Raw genomic sequence first — 17,945 nt, forward strand, 5'->3', positions numbered from 1 at the left:
GGAGTCGCGTCTCTTTAATTTTAGACATACGAGCGATATGTTTAGACGTATGAGAGCGAAAAGAAGAGAGATATCAGTTTTATCAATACTTGTTTAATTCTCCCTTTTTCTCTTTCTCTCTTTCTCTCTCTTCATCTCTCTCAGCGAAAACAAGGATCGCAAGAAGTCAATAACGAGATGATCCGTTATCCAATAATCCTGCTCCATTGTTATCCAACTCTCTTTCAACGTTATCTAATTATCCTGCGAGGTGCATGCCAACCGGTGATCCTTCTCGAGGGGGCGGGTCGATATCTCTTACCGGGAAGTTCCTTACGACCGATCGATTAGTCGCACCACCCCGTAAGGGGTGGCTGTCCGACCGCGTAAATGCGCGGGCGCGTCCTTTTATATGAGCCGGTTTAAAATGGTGACTGTCGACAAGCTCGACCCGCCATTTTCCATATTCTATCGAGGAGAGGTATATCTTTCCCCTTAACTGTACGCAAGAGAAAGCGCTTTTTTTCGCACCCTCTACGAACCCTTTTACTATCGAGTTTGCTATATCAAATTTATCTTTGCCGCGAAAGAGCGTTTAATTTATTTTGGCAGAATTAAATTGATCAACGCAACGATCCTGCTCCTCAAAAATTAATCATTTTTCGCATTTTAATTCCCAAATATATTCGCAAAAGTCAAATTGATCTCGATCAATTCTCTGTCCACTTTAGAATTAATACTTGTAGATTTTATGTTTTTCGCATAATTCATTCTAATTGTTATATAAGCAATTGTTATAGAAACACATTAGCAAAGCAATTTTCCTAGGAATATAATAAATATCAGTTTCAAACCGATATTTTTTAAGAGAACTGATAAATTTCTCGAATAAATCGCTCTAATATTTTTTATTTGTATCAATTTTCCAATAAAAAATATATTAATCCAATATTCGTGCGAACGTATTGCGTTGCGCAGGAATATTTCGATTGCCGATTCATTTGAGAGCGGTTCGCCGTGGCGCGTTTGCGCAATAAACATTGCGGTACCTGCCGTAATAGCAACAAAATGATTCGCCGCACACGTAGAGCGGCGACTGTCCGCTCTCTCGTCTTTTGCATTACACCGCCTCGCATGGAGCTCGCACTTTTCTAATGGTCAGGGTGTATTATTACGCAGTGTTCATATTACACGCGCGATTTAAACTCTCAAGTGTACGGGATGTCTCAAGAGGAAAGGTCGATACGAATAGTTGTACGTCAAGAAATTATTCGCAAGAAATTCACACACTATCCAGTCGCATAAAATATTTTGATTAATATTTATTCAATTTTAACTCGTAAAATTAAATAATAATAGTTAAAATTGTATTTCTTTTTTTTTTTTCTTTTAATTGAAGGTTCTCTTTTTTTCTGCAATTAAATAAATTCTATTATAAAAAATATTTTTAATTATAAAACCGTTTTTAATTATTAAAAAATAAATATAAATTAGTATGCATAAATCAATTAATCATAAATAATCAACAGAATTATGCATAATTTTATAAAGAATCTTAGGTAATTTTTAAGTAATTTTCTAAATAATTTTTTCTTCTATCGATAATGTACATTAGTAACGTATAAATATCTAAATTAATTGATTGTTATTACAAGATAATTCGGATTTATTAAATTTTTAAATGAAATCAAATATTTGTTTTTATCCATTAAAAATTTTCTTACATGTGCTTTTTTAAATTTATTGGATGTTCGTAAAAATTCGCACGACTTGCGTCTGCAGAAATGTACATATACGACCGTACATGCACCGATAAAGAGAGCGGGAGAGAAGCAAGGAGATAAACACCTACCGACACTTGTACTTGGAACCGACGACCGTTACATCTGGCAAATGGATATTGCTATGCGAACGTTAAAAATGTCATGACGAGCATACGTAAGACCAACCGCGACCATTAATGCCGTTAAGTAATACCCTACTTTGCGCAGGAAAAAAGACTCCTCTTATATAGGGCGAGTCTATAGATACCGTTCTCTTGGCGCGCTCATCGAAGACGCGGCAGCTTAATTTAATTAACCCCTAAACGCGGGTTGTCCCGGAAGGGACTTGTTCTCCTCTTCGTATCTAAAATTATCCGCTCTCTCGCGACGAGTCTTTCGCGCTAAAGCGATTTATTGTTATTACCACCGACGAGGCGTAAGTTCTCGATTCTCAAATTGATCCGCGCATCCGGAACGCGGATTAACGCGATTTCGCGGGGACCTCGGGAATTATGCACGAGACCTTACCCTCGCACGATCTTCTCCCTCTCTGTCTCTCGCCTTCTCCATTCCTGCAACACCTCCTATAAAATCGGTCCCCTTCCGGAACTACCAGCGCAACGGTGCGTTCTCCATGCGTTCCGATCGAGGATCAATTTAGGTGTCAGGCGTCCATGTGTCACTTAGACGTTTTCACCGCCGTCCGAATAATTCATGCCACCCTTTGGGTATCCTGGTGTAAACCCTCGCACGAAAAGCGCGCTAGCGAAAGAGAGATAGAAAGAGAGAGAGAGAGAAAGGAGACGGAGGGAGAAGAAGCGACAGACGGAAAAAGGTGGAATGTGCAAGAAAAACGCGGGTTGACCGTTCGCCGGCGGCAACTGGGGAGACGTGTTGACGTGAAAAACCAAGCGTACGCGCGTAGCCCTCGAGAAAAGCGGCATTCTTTATTCAAAACTCTCTGACTTTTATCACTGTTCGCATTTTTCATAGCCGATTCGCGGGATTGTCGTGTCAGTGACGAGAAGAGGGCGCGCGAATAGAAGAAAATTATTCTGTATTGAAGAAAATTAATCGGAAAAAATACGTCTTACGGAGAAAGGAAATTAACAAGAGGCAAAGAAACAATTTCTTTTTCTCATCCACGTGCGAAGAAAGTTAATCAAGAGATAGTCCGGCATCGTTCGCTTGGAAATTAATCCCCGATGCCTCGGAAAAACATCGTGTCGTTACGCGTTCCAATAATCGTCGGGAACGCTCGCATCAGCCCCCGTCACCGTCCGAGCAGTTTCGCATCACGTAGACAGAATATTTATCTCATCACTGAGCACAGGCAATCCTAAATAATTGATCGGGGCGAGGGTAGGCCGATGCACCGAGCTATATTAGAAGGGAAAGGGGTGGAAAGCATCCCCAGAAGTGATTCCCAACATTTTGATCAAACGGAAAAGATTTGCGAGTCGGTTCTCCCAGATAAGAAAATTATTATCCACATGCTTGATTTTCTCTGGATGACGTAATTTTGATGATGTAACGCGATTACGATACGCAGCTTCTCGGAGGAACAGATTCACTGAAAAGTATCGCGTTCATCGATAATTTTCAATCATTTTCCATTCGGGGGAAAAACATATCTTCATACAATTACGACGTTATTGCGGCTCGCATTACGATATCTTGATGCGGTAATGACTCCATTAAGCGATTGCCAACGCGCGTATGACAGCGCAATCGGAGAAAACGCATGCGAGACACCGCAGGATCTAACGGGTGGCCGTTAGCGATTATAAGCGATTTACGCGAGAGATGAGGGGACTCGATTCGGTTCTCTGCTCCCGCCCCCTCGGCTGTTTTCGCCAACATAATCAGGGAGAACACTCGCCCCCTCGTACCGCTCTCTATTCGCGGCCTACGCGCGGAACGTGATATGAAACAGAGACATCAATTTCGTTACGGCGCGCCCATGTGACCGCGCGACACCTACCTACCTACACGCCGTGCCCCAAATTGTTACAATCCACCGACCGTTTCCCCGGGGAACCGACTCGTGCGATCGTATCCATGGGGGGTCCGATGCAGCCCTCGATTCCTGGGTCTTTCGCGAACCCCATCAAGAGATCGTAGTCGTGAGCGTAGTTAAGGAAGGTGCGAGGGTGCACTTGCAGTCGCTCCGAGTGCAATTTTGCCCTCGAATTTTAACGTTAATTAAATGAGGAATTAATGTTAAATTTTTGTCGAATATGTAATCATTGTACGCGATAATAAATAAAAAAAGGATAACGAAGAAATGAAAAATAGGCAAAATTTTGTTCGTTGTATTAATGCAATGTAACCCTCGCATTCCCCTCTTCTCCTAAAATGAATCTTTGGCTATGGCCCAAGGGAGAACGCGCAATTGGCCTGTTGTGAAATCATACACCCTATCGAGGGGTTTGCGCGGAAGCAAGTGTCGCCTGTTAGTTATTATCAAAAGACCAAATATAAATTTAGTTGCCACGGATCTCCGTTACAAGCTATTACACGGTTGATACAGCATTTAATCGGTTCACAATCGACGACGACGATCGGAGATTTTTCGCGAGATGGGAGAAAAGGCGATGCACTTGTGAGTGAGGAGGGAGAAGAAAATTTAAATGTCTGCAATTTAATTTTCCCCTGCTGCAATTTGTGCATCGAATTCGCGCAGAAATGGCGGATATTATGCTCAGATAATTAATTTAATACGCGTTATCCTTGCGCGTGCAAGGGATGAAAGAAACTAATCTCTCCTCGGTTTTATAGATAATCCATTTTTAAATTTCACGAGCTTATTATCACACAATTCGCCCAGCGATAGTCGAATATATATAAAGTTTTCTCTTCGAGGAACCGTTTTCTTAGATAATAAACAATTTCCGTAAAAAATGAAGTAATTTGACAGAACTCTCTTTTGCAAGCGGCATTTTTTACAAAACATGCAATACATGCTGGCGTCTATTTACACATTTTTCTTTTTCTTCCTCGACATTGGATTTTATAAAATGATATCCAAATACATAATCGTTGGATTTTATTCACAACTGCATTCGAAAGTCGCAAAGATAACAATTGTCTGTGACATTTTCGGTGCGTGTTGCTAAAAGTACGAAAAAGTTAAATCCATTTTTCCTGGACATTCAATAATCGATAGTCATAGTTTCGAAAAAGACCAATTTTTCTTACCGGAATTGAAGGCAAAATCGAATTTAAATAATCGTTATATCACGCGAATATCCGACGTTCAAACGCCGCGTGTGCATCGGAGCGGTGAAATTAATTTCACTCGGCGAAACAGCGAATTGTAGAGAGTCGAACGAACCGATCGGGAGTCACTTTCGAGCAGCTTTATCTCCGCTAAAACATTCATGCGCGGGACAGTCACGGACACCGAAGCCGGAATGGAAAATCGACGTATCTCTCTGAATTACCCCGCGGTGTGCAGACTATACGGCGGACGGAACGAAACTTTCTGTCTCCCCACGGGGCTCCCCCCGATTTCTGCCTCTCGCGGCTGCGGAACTTTAAACTTCGTGGCCGACCGAGAATTGCCCTGAAGGGGCCCCCGCTACGAGATCCTAAGAGTTTGCGACGCGACTCTCGGTCGGCGAATATATATCTGTAACATTCAGGGGGAAAAAAGTTTCACCGCGTCGCATCACGGGCGGGCGGGGGGGACGACATACATTCGCGTCAACGTAAAGGCGTCGTTTACCTGCGAATCTCGCGGAATTTCGAAATTTTTCGCGTCCTTGCGTAAATCGATGTATACGCGCGAAATCGATTATCGAGTCGAAAAAAAGTGCGATACTCGCTTCAATCCATAAAGAGGGGGCTAATATCGGGGCGCTATCCGCCTAAAACATTCACGCATGGAACGGAAAAGTTTTACGCGAGGAAAACGATGGTCCCATACGTCTTGCGAGCACCTATATCCGCCCGTTGTGTTTCCATTGTTGCGGCTGCGATACCCCCGACGAGGGGGGGGAAGGGGGAAGGGGGAGGAGGGAAAGGGGGTCCGAGACCTCCTGCGGAAAGTACATATGGCTGCGCAGGGGCGAAGGAGATGCGCAGAGGGTGGCTGGGCGAGGTGGCGAGGGAGGAGGGGAAGGGGAGGGCGGTAACATCGCCGCCGCCGTTGCCGCCGCAACACCGCATATAAATATACCGGGCAAGTCGGCCAGAGTGAAACATTTATTTAGTACCAGGGGATTTTCCAAATGGAGGGAAAGCGGGTGCAGTAATTCGGCGGAGGCCACGATAACTCGGTTAGCCGGCAGACTTTCGATCTGTATTCTGTCTACCGAGGAGTTTATCACCGTGAGAGCGCATTCTCTCCCCCGACTCTCTCTCTCTCTCTCTCTCTCTCTCGCTTTTATATGTTACGCCGGATCGCTTCCTCTCCCTTCCCTCCCCATCCCCCCGCCCCTCGTCCCGTTGTTATTGTTATTGTCGGAGTTTTCGTTTTTCCTCCACCCGCGATCGCGTGCCGCGTGTCGATTTTCTCCCCCGCGTTTTCGATGCGCGTCGCCATTTTCGATTATATCTAAGCATCAGTCTTATTAATAGATAGACAGTTAATGAATGTAACGATCGCGTAATAATAGAACTTCCAAGATATATTTGCGTGTCAAGGGGAAAATTCAACTTGTAACGCAAGTTCGCGCGAAATCTCGTATCCCGGCATTTTTTGGTCGTGAGATCAAACAAAGTTCCGGAGCTTAGCCTCTCATCTCTCGTGAAATATTCCTCCCCGAGAATTACTATCTAATTCATTTCTTCATGATTTTTTGATTGATTAAGAGGAACTCCAAGTTGAGACGCGTAAAACGTCGCGAGGAGATAAAAGAATGCTTAATTTCCGCTGGCAAGGCGGCCGACCGAGAGTCGAGAAGCTGTTTACAATTTTTCAATCGTTGTACGACGCGCTCGTTTCTTGGAGAAACTCTCGATAGAGATGTGATATTTATCGAAAAACAAGAGTCATTTTTAAATGAATAATTAAATAAAAACGAAAATTATAAATTTGAAAACTGATCTTAAAATTAATAATGCTTGTCGTGAAAAATTTGTGGACGCGCTATAGTTTTTCATTCCGCCGCCATCTATTTTCTTCGCTGCTTTATTTTACTATTAACGTCACGGGATTCGAGTATTATACATTGTCGGCTAACTCATTTACATTTTGAACGAGATTAAGAAGCGCGTAAATATTATACTCAGCCGGCGTTATAGCACGGTACGATTAAATACTCGTTGCTTTCGAGGTACGATGAAATTAATCCGTTATGGTGGATTTATACTCTCGGCGTTATTGTTTCGGGAACGTCTTCATCTAAATCATCGTCGAAAAGTCTCATTGGCGTTCCACGAATTAACAAATTAATTTATTAAATCTTTAATTGGCATAAAACATTCCTACATGGTTAGCGCTAATTGCAATTTAATGGAGTATCAAGTCGGCGCGGAGTGGCCCTAACTTGGTTTTACATTGCTCCGTAAAAAAAGTTTCGCAGTCACTCGTGAGATGAAGGAACGGAGGAGATAAGAGATGAGAAAGTGAGATAATTTATTTGTGACGTCGCACCTTGTGCGTTAATTAAAATTATTATATAGAGAATTTACGATGTAATTTAACTTTGATTTTTAAGCGTGCGTTTCTTGTTTATCGTTAAAAAAATTTAATAAATTTTCGTGTTCAATTCCCGATTAAATTGGCGCGTTGTTCTTGATGCATTTAAAAAACACGTGCCTGCTCGCGGCCAACGATCTCGTCATAGGAGGGTGAAATGTCGGGAGATACAGTACGATCGTGCGGGGCGAAGGAACGTGCCCGAGACTTAATAGAAATACAATAGAGTACATTGAGAGGGTAGCCGCCCTCCCCAGGCAGCAGTTTGGCTCGGAAGATAAATCAAACTCCAATACGCTAAGTGGTTACGGATGACGTAAACCAGACTTCTGTGTGCATTCCCGGGCTACGACCGCGCGTTCCGAGATTAAATTGTATTTAATTTCGAGCTCCATGAAATTCAGCCGAGGACAAGTCGCCGCGTTTCCCGTTAAACGAAAAATCGGATTAACGACAGATACAATCGGCGGATTCTCGCGACATTCGCTCCGATCAAGAAACACCCGCGTAAATATCGAACTCTTCACTTCTTATGAAAAATATTACTTTACTGTATTTATAAGTTGCAAATTTCACGAAAAGTTGACGAGTAAGTAAACTTGATTCCGTAGTATTATTTTTTTTTTTAAATCGACTGCAAAAAAAATTTTGCACGACCCAATAGATTATTTTTATCTATTTAAAATTTGGTTAATTCCACGATTATCGACCGATCGTATGACCAATTAATGATCGAGAAAAAAGCATCTTCGCTTTAAGAGACGATGGCACAGACCGAGGAAAACTTTAACCAGACTTTTGTTCAAAGCCATCCGGGATTTTCAGGTGGCGGCCATGTTTTCATTATACCGCGCTATGTCCGGTGCTCGATCACGTTGTCTCTTACAAATTTCTCTCTCGTTTTCTCGCTGCCTCTCTTTCTCTCGGTCTATCCATTCCGGAGCCTCCCTCTTCGCCCCCCTTTTCTCCAACTGCTCGAGTGTGGCCAGCTTTTGCAAAAGCAGTGATATTTCAACAGCTGCGCCGCTCTCGGCGTTGAACCTCGCCTCAGTCAACGAGAACTCTAATTTCATTATAGCAAGTCTCTTGGGTCAAAAACAGGGCCGTAGTATATAACTGCGTCACGAGAGACAACGTGATCGCGCACACGTGGTTTGTATTTGCGACTTTTTTAAGCACGCGAAATCCTTAATCTTTTCGCCCGTATTTTATACATATTAATATTGATAAATATTTAAATGATTGAAAAACTAATTTTTAATTTTATGTCGCGCCATTAGAGTTTTTTCAATTAGCTCTGAATTTAGTTCCGACACAGTATCCTATCATAGTAATCGCAATACATCGTTCCCCGTTTCTCCGTTAGCCTCTGCCCGAAATTGGTGTGATCAGCACGCGTGATCGTAATGTTTCCTGCCGGTATCCGCGATACCTTATTGGCTAGTAAAACTGCCAATTGTCTCAAAAGCTCGGCCTCGGCCCAATAATGAGGGATTAAATATTAAGGGGCGTATCCTGCGTGAGGTCTCGCTCAATGTTCCTTTGTTTTACGGCGATACGTGACCAGAAAGCGCAACATGGCGAGCCGAGCACCTAACGCGATTAGACCCCTAACGTTTCTTTTCTCCCGGTCGGAGAGCTAAGCTTCGGGAGGACGCGGTCGTCCGAGATTGGATGCGATACCACGGCCACTGGAGAGAGAAGATTTTTAAGGCTATTCTTTTCGCGAGGAAAGAAATCAACTTTAATGCATACCACTCGCGTCGTCCAAATGATTAACCCGAAATCGGTCATATCGTTGTAAATGGATATTTAGTCGGCGGATGGATATCCTATCGTCCTTTTGCACCACCCCCGTAATTACGAAACCTTTCCTCTCGGCTGAGATCCCTGTGGCGAGATTCAGGATTCTTATGTCGCCAAAATGATCGTATCTCGATTATATAGATATCTCTTTCGTCGATATATTTCTTTTATTTATAAATTTTACGATGTATGTAACTTCGTATTGTATATTTTATTTTTGCAATTCGCGAGAGAGAAGCAGATTTTATAGCGCGGAAAAAAATTGCGCAATAACTGTCGTAGGACATAGATATTTTTACCGCAAACGTCGGGTGTTTGTCACGTTCGCTTTAGGCGGAGTGCGATTCTCATGAAGAATGCAGAGTCGACAAGGATACCGGCTCATTCGTATTAGGCCAACAATGGAGGCGCACCAACGAGAAACTTTTAAATGTTTCACGAATTCGTCGTGTCGACATCGATTTTCAGGAGTCGCGCGCAAAGAAGCTACCCAAAGAGTGAAACGTTGCCGCGTGTAAAATAATTCGCACAAGAATTTGTCGATAATTGTTTGATAAAACTTCTAATTTCGTCTCGTGTTCTTGTGAAAAGAAATTTTTCCTGTTTCCGCCATAGTTTTACTAACGGTTTTGATTTTCCATTAAAAAAAAGCTACTCTCTTTCTCTTCCCTTCTCGTTTAATGTAAAAAAGAAAATGGGCATAAATACAAATAAATAAGAGCTACTCTCCTCTTTCTTCCTCGCTTAATTTAAAGAAGAAAATAGGCAGAGTAAATAGAAGAAAAGAGAAAACGAGTGGGATGCACGTGCGTTTGCTGGCATTTGAAAGACTAAAAATAAATAAAAGCTACTCTCTTTCTTTTCCGTTCTCGTTTAATGTAAAAAAGAAAATAGGCATAGATACAAAAATAAATAAGAGCTACTCTTCTGTTTCTCTCTCGCTTAATTTAAAGAAGAAAATAGGCAGAGATACAAATAAATAGAGGAAAAGAGAAAACGAGTGGTATGCACGTGCGTTTGCTGGCATTTGAAAGATATAAACGTGTACCTCGCAATTCCCGTATCCTTAGTGAATAATAATCGAGAAATGAGGTATTAATCGTTTTTTTCACACAAATCTCATCAGGAACTCCGGCCCGATTCAATCTCGTTCGATGGAACGGCGCCGCAGTTATTCCGGATGGAGCACCGGCTGCCGGCCATCAAAAAGCGAACAAACAAACCGAGGGATTTAATAGGTACGCGCAACTAGCCCGCGATTACGCGCGGACCGCGTATATAAAGAAAGTAATGGGCATGCCCGGCGTTCTTGTATGGACTCACAAATTGCCCAGTGCCGAGTGCTACAACCGAAGGCCCATCTCGTAATATCGCATCATGCGATCGCAATCGGCCATAATTAACGCTGCGTTATTCTGCATAATTTGTTAGGAGGCTTGCGCGCGCGGTCGAGATCGTGCACTGCCAATAAATAGGTATTACAATTGCCACCGAGAAAGAAGGGGATTATACGACGCAGCTGCTTGTATCTTTGGACATTGTTACCTCTATAGTTAGTTACCTCTATATTAGTTTGCTCGTTGATTCATTCTTATCTTCGTTTTATTATATACTGTATATACCCTCATTATTTTTGTATTTTTATTACGTCGTTATCTCAAGTTTTGAATTGGAAGTTGGAAGTCTAATAAAGGGTTTCAATTCTTTAATATCTTCTTAAATAAATTAATAAAATTGAGTAAAGTATAAAAGAAAATTCTCTCTTTGATAGTTGGAATCAAAAGTGATGAGCAAAACAATATATATTAAAAATAAAAAATATACACACAATATTTATGTAAATTGTTGTTCTTATTAGACTATATAAATAATATAAAATATTTTCAAAAAAAAAAATACATTTAAAGTATTGATTATGAGACACAAAAGTATTTCCAACATGTTTCATTAGAAACTTTAAATTATCAAATGAAATTATTTTTTTATTGTATGAAAAGTAAAATATTTTAATACTATTTAATAAATTTTGTATTATTTCGATTTCTTTTTTGCTTGTCTCTTAGATTCATTTTTAAATTATATTAGCTGTTTTTGTAAATTAATATTAAATACACTTTCTAATTTTATACTATAAATGCATATTAATTATTGTCATTTTTCTAATTATTTTTGCTATTGCATGCTACTTAAAATAATTAATTTTAAATATTATATGAGACTCTAAAAGATATTTCAAACAAAAATTTCTAATAATTTCTTTTACAAATATCATCTTAATGATTTTAAAAGAAATTTTATTTCAAAAATAAAAATTTTCTATTTACATATTTTATTTTTGCAAAAAATAAATTTAAATAAAATAAATAATATCTAACAAAACTATTTAATTATTATCTAAACAAAACTATTTAAATAATTAATTTCAAAAATCTCTGCGTTTGAAATATGTCTACCACTAAAAACTGAATGATTTTATTGCGTATTAGAAAGATCACTTACACGTATAATATATGTATAATAGACGATTGCAAAAGATGTACGTATTTTCAATTCCTGCCGTCATCGATACGTGAAATGCCATTTGATTCGCATTCAACCTATCGCGCAGAATAAAAGAAAAACATATGCACGTGCGTTTAATGATAATTCCATCAATGCGCGCTGAATCATAAAAACAAATAACACTGAGAAATTTCTTTCAATAGAAATTATATAGACAAGTAATGGAAAATGACATAGGTGCCGGCAATATTTCCTATACCTTCCTTATAATGCGCGAATCAATTTTATTGCCAACGCAACTCGGAAACGCGCTATGCGCGATAAATAAATCCCAGTCCGCGTGGTTCTCGAGTTCTCACGTTGACATAAATCAAGGGCGCATATATAGCATCGAGTGCATCGACGCTTCGAAAACACCGATGGTACCGAACTAATGCCCGGTGTTTTGCCATCGATATTTTACCACGATATCGATTTATACGAAGCATCGACGCGCACGTTTTTCGATACCTATTACTAGCGTTTTGTTTCCGTAAGTCTTTGAATCAAGAGCGCGCTCGATGAAACTTTAACTGAGAAACTGCACGGGGCGCAAGTAGTATTAGAAAACTCGATTCGTGCGAGATTAAAAAGTCTTGTAATCCGCTGCAACAGCACATCGCGTCGATACAAAGTATCGCACAAACGAGGCGCGCAAAACGATGCTACGGAGAGGAAGAAAGAGATACTCGAGCTTTCGCGCGCTCTTCGTTCAGAGGAAGAAAAAAAGATCTCTGTGCGCGTATTGGTATCTCTCGTACGCGTGTGCGAGAGGGGGTGCGTGGCAAGGGTGGACGCGTAAGAACGAGAGAGAGAGAGAGAGAGAGAGAGAGAGAGAGAGAGAGAGAGAAAGATGAACGAAGGGAGTGCGATCGTCGAGCGGAGAGCGAGAGAGAAACAGAAAAAGAGAGAGAGAGAGAGAGAGTACTAAGCTAGAAACTCATTACGCGCTCGCTCCGCCTCTGCTGTTCGACGAAGCGGCGGCCAATCGGATACTGCCGGATCGTAATCGCGCCGGTGCACGGTTTAATCTCGGCATCGCACCCAAGTATAGCACGGTCGTGGTGCCGGCGATGCGCCGCGGTGCAAGTGCACCACGCACACACGCACATATGCACGTGCGCGCGCGATGCGCCGTTGCTCGCGCTAAGCGACGTGCATCCATCGCCAGGCAGCATCATACGGGGACGCAGCGAGACCCTTCGAGCATCTAAGCTCCTTCCGGTCCAAAGTTACGATGCAATTCGGCCGTTAGAGAAACCGCAAAGCTTCTCGTAATTCGAGACTTTATAAGCCGTACTTTATATGCAAATTGAGCCTTCGCGTGCGAAAGGAGATATAATTTTTCATTAAAAATAACGCTCTCTCTTTAACAATATTATGTATCTGAGATCTTTTATCACAAGAGGAATTTTGAGACACGTGTTTAAAATAAACAAACAAATTTGTCGAGTGCGAAAATCTCTCTATATCGCGTATCGATGCGAAAATACATAGCCACGCTAAATGAAGGCTTAATAAAGAAAAATGCGGATTCGCGGCGCATCGGGCGTTAATTTCGCTGACCAGTTTGGTGCGGCAAAATATTCGACATCTCGTAAATGTATACGCGGTCCATGGCGTCGATAACCGCGCTCGAGGCTGAAGAGGAACGCGGACAAAACACCCGCCACGTGAATGACAAAAAGAAATTTGGCCACCAGTCATTCCGGCCGCCGATGTTGTTGCGTGTTCAGCGAATTACCTGAATAATTGAGACCGACCGATGTTCTCGCATTTGCGCGACCAACGGTAGTCGCCCTGGCCGATGGACACCGATTGTATTTTTTTTTTTCCGAAACGTCCAGCACGCCGCGCATTTTACGCGTCCTTTTCATTATACATTTATAAAAGCGATCGGAAATTTTACTCTCTCTCTCTCTCTCTCTCCCTCTCTTTCCTTTTTTTAACGGGGTTCAATTTCCCAGCCGAATCACACAATGACACCTCTCTAAATGTAAAATAAATATTCACGGCCGCTGGGAATAATTCAACGGCTATAAAAGTGGATACGCGTTTGATAAAACGCCGTATGAAGAATTCACGGGGGACTTGGTAACAATACTGCAATTGCAACAGCGCTTACATTGGCATTAAAAAATATCTGGAAGAATAAACGTAGATTCTTTTTTAGCGGGCAAAACACAGTAGAGATAGAAGATAAAAATATTTATAAAATATTTCACAGTAGACAGAAGGTAAAAATATTTACAAAATATTTCTTCTATTAAAGTAATTAGTTCAAAATAATTTATATTTATATAAATTTATTTATTTATTATATTAAAATTCTACGTTCATTAAAATTCTATCTAAATACGCTCATCGTTATTTTAAGGGTGACAAGAAGAAAATAAATGTTTGACAAATAATTTTGTATAAATAGAAATATCTATGTTTTTCTAATTTGAAAAGAAGCTCTTTACGCATTATCTTATTTTCACTTTGGTCCTGTCAATGTAATGATATAGAAGTAAACAGAAATCGAGTCACAGTCCCTCTTTCCCCATTTTATCGTTAAAAGCGATAAATCAACAAGGTATTCGTGACCGATTAGAAATCTACGTGAACTCGACCCTCTTTCGAAAAGAGATATACGTGTATTTAAAACATCGCAAAGCCGCGTAACAACATAAAAAGGACATAGGGTGGTCGGCGCGACGTTGAGGGAAGGGAGGACGAAAAGAAAAAAGGGAAAAAACGAAAAGAAGCTACGAGAGAAAAGAAGAGACGAAAGAGAGACATAGAGAGCGAGAGAAAGAATCGACAGAGGGAAGTTGAGAGAGCGAGAAGAGGAGAAGGCGGGTGGAATGTAGGAGGGAGAGAAGGAGAGAAAGGGAAGGCACTCGTACACGTTGAAATTGCCCGGCCATTAACGATACTATGTTATTACGCTTGTCCTTTTTTGCTCCACGGCCTCCACTCGCGCGCGCTCAAGCCGTCGGCGGCCATTTTGGAATATAGGATTGAGAAAGGAAAAGCGCGCAGGGAGAGGGACGAGAAAGAGAAAGAGAGCGAGAGCGAGAGCGAGAGCGAGAGCGAGAGCGAGAGAGAGAGAGAGAGAGGAGCGCATTTTGTCGCGGTCGCGCCGTCTTTCTTCTCTCTTCTCTTCTGCCGATCGAATCGATCTCGTCGAATCGATCGATTAGCGCGAACCGCGAAACGACTTATGCATGAGCGCCAAGTTTATTTCGGGAATTGAAACCGGTGTATTTCGGTGACGTCAATTTTCGGGGAATTGCGCGACGTACGCAAAAACGTAAGCCCGTCAAATTATCGCGTCCACATTGTTCGCGTGTAAACGAATCGAGCGTTTTAATTCGCTGAAAATCTATTTTGCGCCGGTTTATCGTCAAATTGCACGTGTCATTTGAATCTTGCATATTTTTAAAATATGAGGGTAAAGCGGATCTTCTAAATTAACGGGTATCGACATTGTAGACGAGGAAAAGGGAAAACTCGGTGATGATCGAGCATTCGAGCGCCCTTTAGAGCGGCTCGTTCTCTCTCGAGAGGGTGGGGGAGAAAGAGGGGTGGGGGAGAGATCGAGCAGCATTATTAGTCGTTACCTATAATCTCCGGCTCGGTCGCTCTCATCGATATCGATAGTTATTTCGTTTCGACTTTTGACCTACGTCGGGGCCTGTAATCAAGCGTAAATCGTGTCCAGCTCTTTTTTACGAAGCGTTTAAAGACAAAACGATCGTGACGCGGGGAACATTTCCTCCCCGATCTCCCTCTCCTCCTCCTTCTTCTATCTCGCGCGCCCGCTAAACGCATATCTTCCCCCCTTCTCCCCCACCCCCTTTTCCGCTCCCTTCTTCGCAATCTCGTCGCGTCGTTTCTGCTATATGTATGTATTTGCGGTGCCAATTTCCCAAGACCGTCATTTGCCGAGCATTAAATCGTTTTGGACTCCTATTCGCGGCACGACTGATCGTGACTCGTGACCCCGGTCGATTTCGTACGGAACGGAACAACCATCGCCGGGGACTCCTCGCATCGGACACCACCGAGAGATATTTTTTCGGTTGCGAGTATCCAACCGCGCTGACGAGATTTTTCGCGAAAGAAAAAAAAAATCGAAAAAATATCAATCGGATTTATGTTTACATTAGAGGAGATATAATTAATAAAATATAATTAATAAAATAATTAATAAAATATCGCGAGAAAAGTCATGCGCGATAGAATCCTTGGGCGATCGAATTCGCGAATTAATCTCTCGTCTTCGAAAGCGAGGGGTCCCGTGATTCTTACGGCCGCAACTACCATCGGCTTTAAGCCCGTGTGTCGTAAACCTTACCGCTTTATTTGAATTTCAAATGCGGCCGTACAGCCACGCCGAAATCCACGCGGTATCCAACAGCGGGTGGGGCTCTTCTCTCCATCGGAACTTCTTTACGATACTCTACATTTGCTACGATGCTCCCCGCACCCGTTATAATTCGTGAGCATAGAGTAAGGAGTGTCGCATATTTCGAGACGCAAAACCGATACAAATTCAAATACAAATAAATATGACATAAAGAAAGAGAAAATATAAAAAATCAAATTAAGGAGAAAACTGAAACACATCCAATATTTTTTTTAAATGTGACAAACGCATATTACATTTGCTATTTAATATATTTATAAATTATTACGTGATGAAAATATATTTATCGTACTTGAGGATGTCACATATGATTGTCTGATCATCCTGTTTTTGATTTAATATCTTTTCTCTCTTCATGTTACACATATTTATTTGCAATTGGATGATAAGATTATGATAAATATAATTAATAATTTTCATAGATAGAAATTGATTAAAGAAGAAAAGATATGATTATCATTGAATTTCTTATAAAAATTCCCGATATAAAATACAAAGTTAAGCTCAGATGTAAACATGACAAACACACGCTTGTCATTTATAAATTATTACGTAATAAAAATCTATTATATTTATCATACTTGAAGATATCACATATACCTGATTATGTCAACGTGCTTTTTAATTTAACATTTTTCTCTTCGTGTCACACATATTTACCCGCAATTGAACGATAAGATTACGATACAGTAATTTTTATAGATACACCAGGAATGTTAATCGAGAAAATAAGAAGGATGCGATCGTCGGCGAATTCGCCTTCCGCGAAAATTCCCGATATGGAAATGGCTGAGAGGGATTAAATCGAGGCGCGCTCGGTGAAAATACCGCGTCGTTCGCTCTCCGATAAGATTTGTCGCCGCGCCGAGACGACGGATCTGGTTTACGAGAAAGCTCGTCGCCGAGAGCACGCGATTATTATTAAAACGTGCCGCCGACTCGCGGTAGACTTGCACAGCAATTCCCGAAGGGAACACGCCGGTGTACATGGCTTCTCAGGCTTCTAAATTAAATCGCGCTCCTCTCGCTCTCGTCGTTTTCGCGATCGAAGGGGGATTCTGATCGGCGGCGGGGGGGAGGGAGGTGAGTTGAGAGCGTTCCGGTGTCGCTCGCAATCGGGGGCGTAAAGTGTCCACATAAAGCAACGTCCTCCTCGGTAGGCGCTCGACGCCGAGAAATGACCCAGGTGCGTCGTGAAAACCCATCGGATCCTGGAGAATCTCATTGTTTCGAATATTTATTCTTCCAACTTCGTCTTTCAACGTATTCAGATATTTCTTTTAATTCGAATTTATTTATTTACGGCTACGATTATTAAATTTTAGATGTCACTCAGACTTTCTAATCGACACTTTACGATTCGGTCAGATGTAAATATGTATAAAATAATTCTATTATTGTGTATTGGGTCCCTCCCTAAATTTATATTCGTTAAAATTAAGAATAAATTGTTACTATTACATTTATGACAAAGTTACGTCATCACAGTTATATTTCAATCTTATGAAAATACATATTTGTTTTTCTTGCACGTTTTTTCAGCTCGAAAATTGCTTCTAAATTTCATAAATTTTATATATCCGTCAATATTTAATAAAAATTAAGATAAAATCACACACACAGTTAAGCTTATAATCATTACAATTTAGAGAATGAATAAAGTAGAAATAAATATTAACTCACGCACGTAACGTTGCGTCGATCATTTCAAATCTTCTCCTCCGGCAGTTGACGAGAGTAAAACTTGCAAGTCAAACTTGAGAGATAGCGACGAGAAATAACCAAGGGAGAG

This window comes from Camponotus floridanus, unplaced genomic scaffold, assembly GCF_003227725.1.
Source record: "Camponotus floridanus strain SB8 unplaced genomic scaffold, Cflo_v7.5 scaffold16, whole genome shotgun sequence".
Classification (NCBI taxonomy): Eukaryota; Metazoa; Arthropoda; class Insecta; order Hymenoptera; family Formicidae; genus Camponotus; species Camponotus floridanus.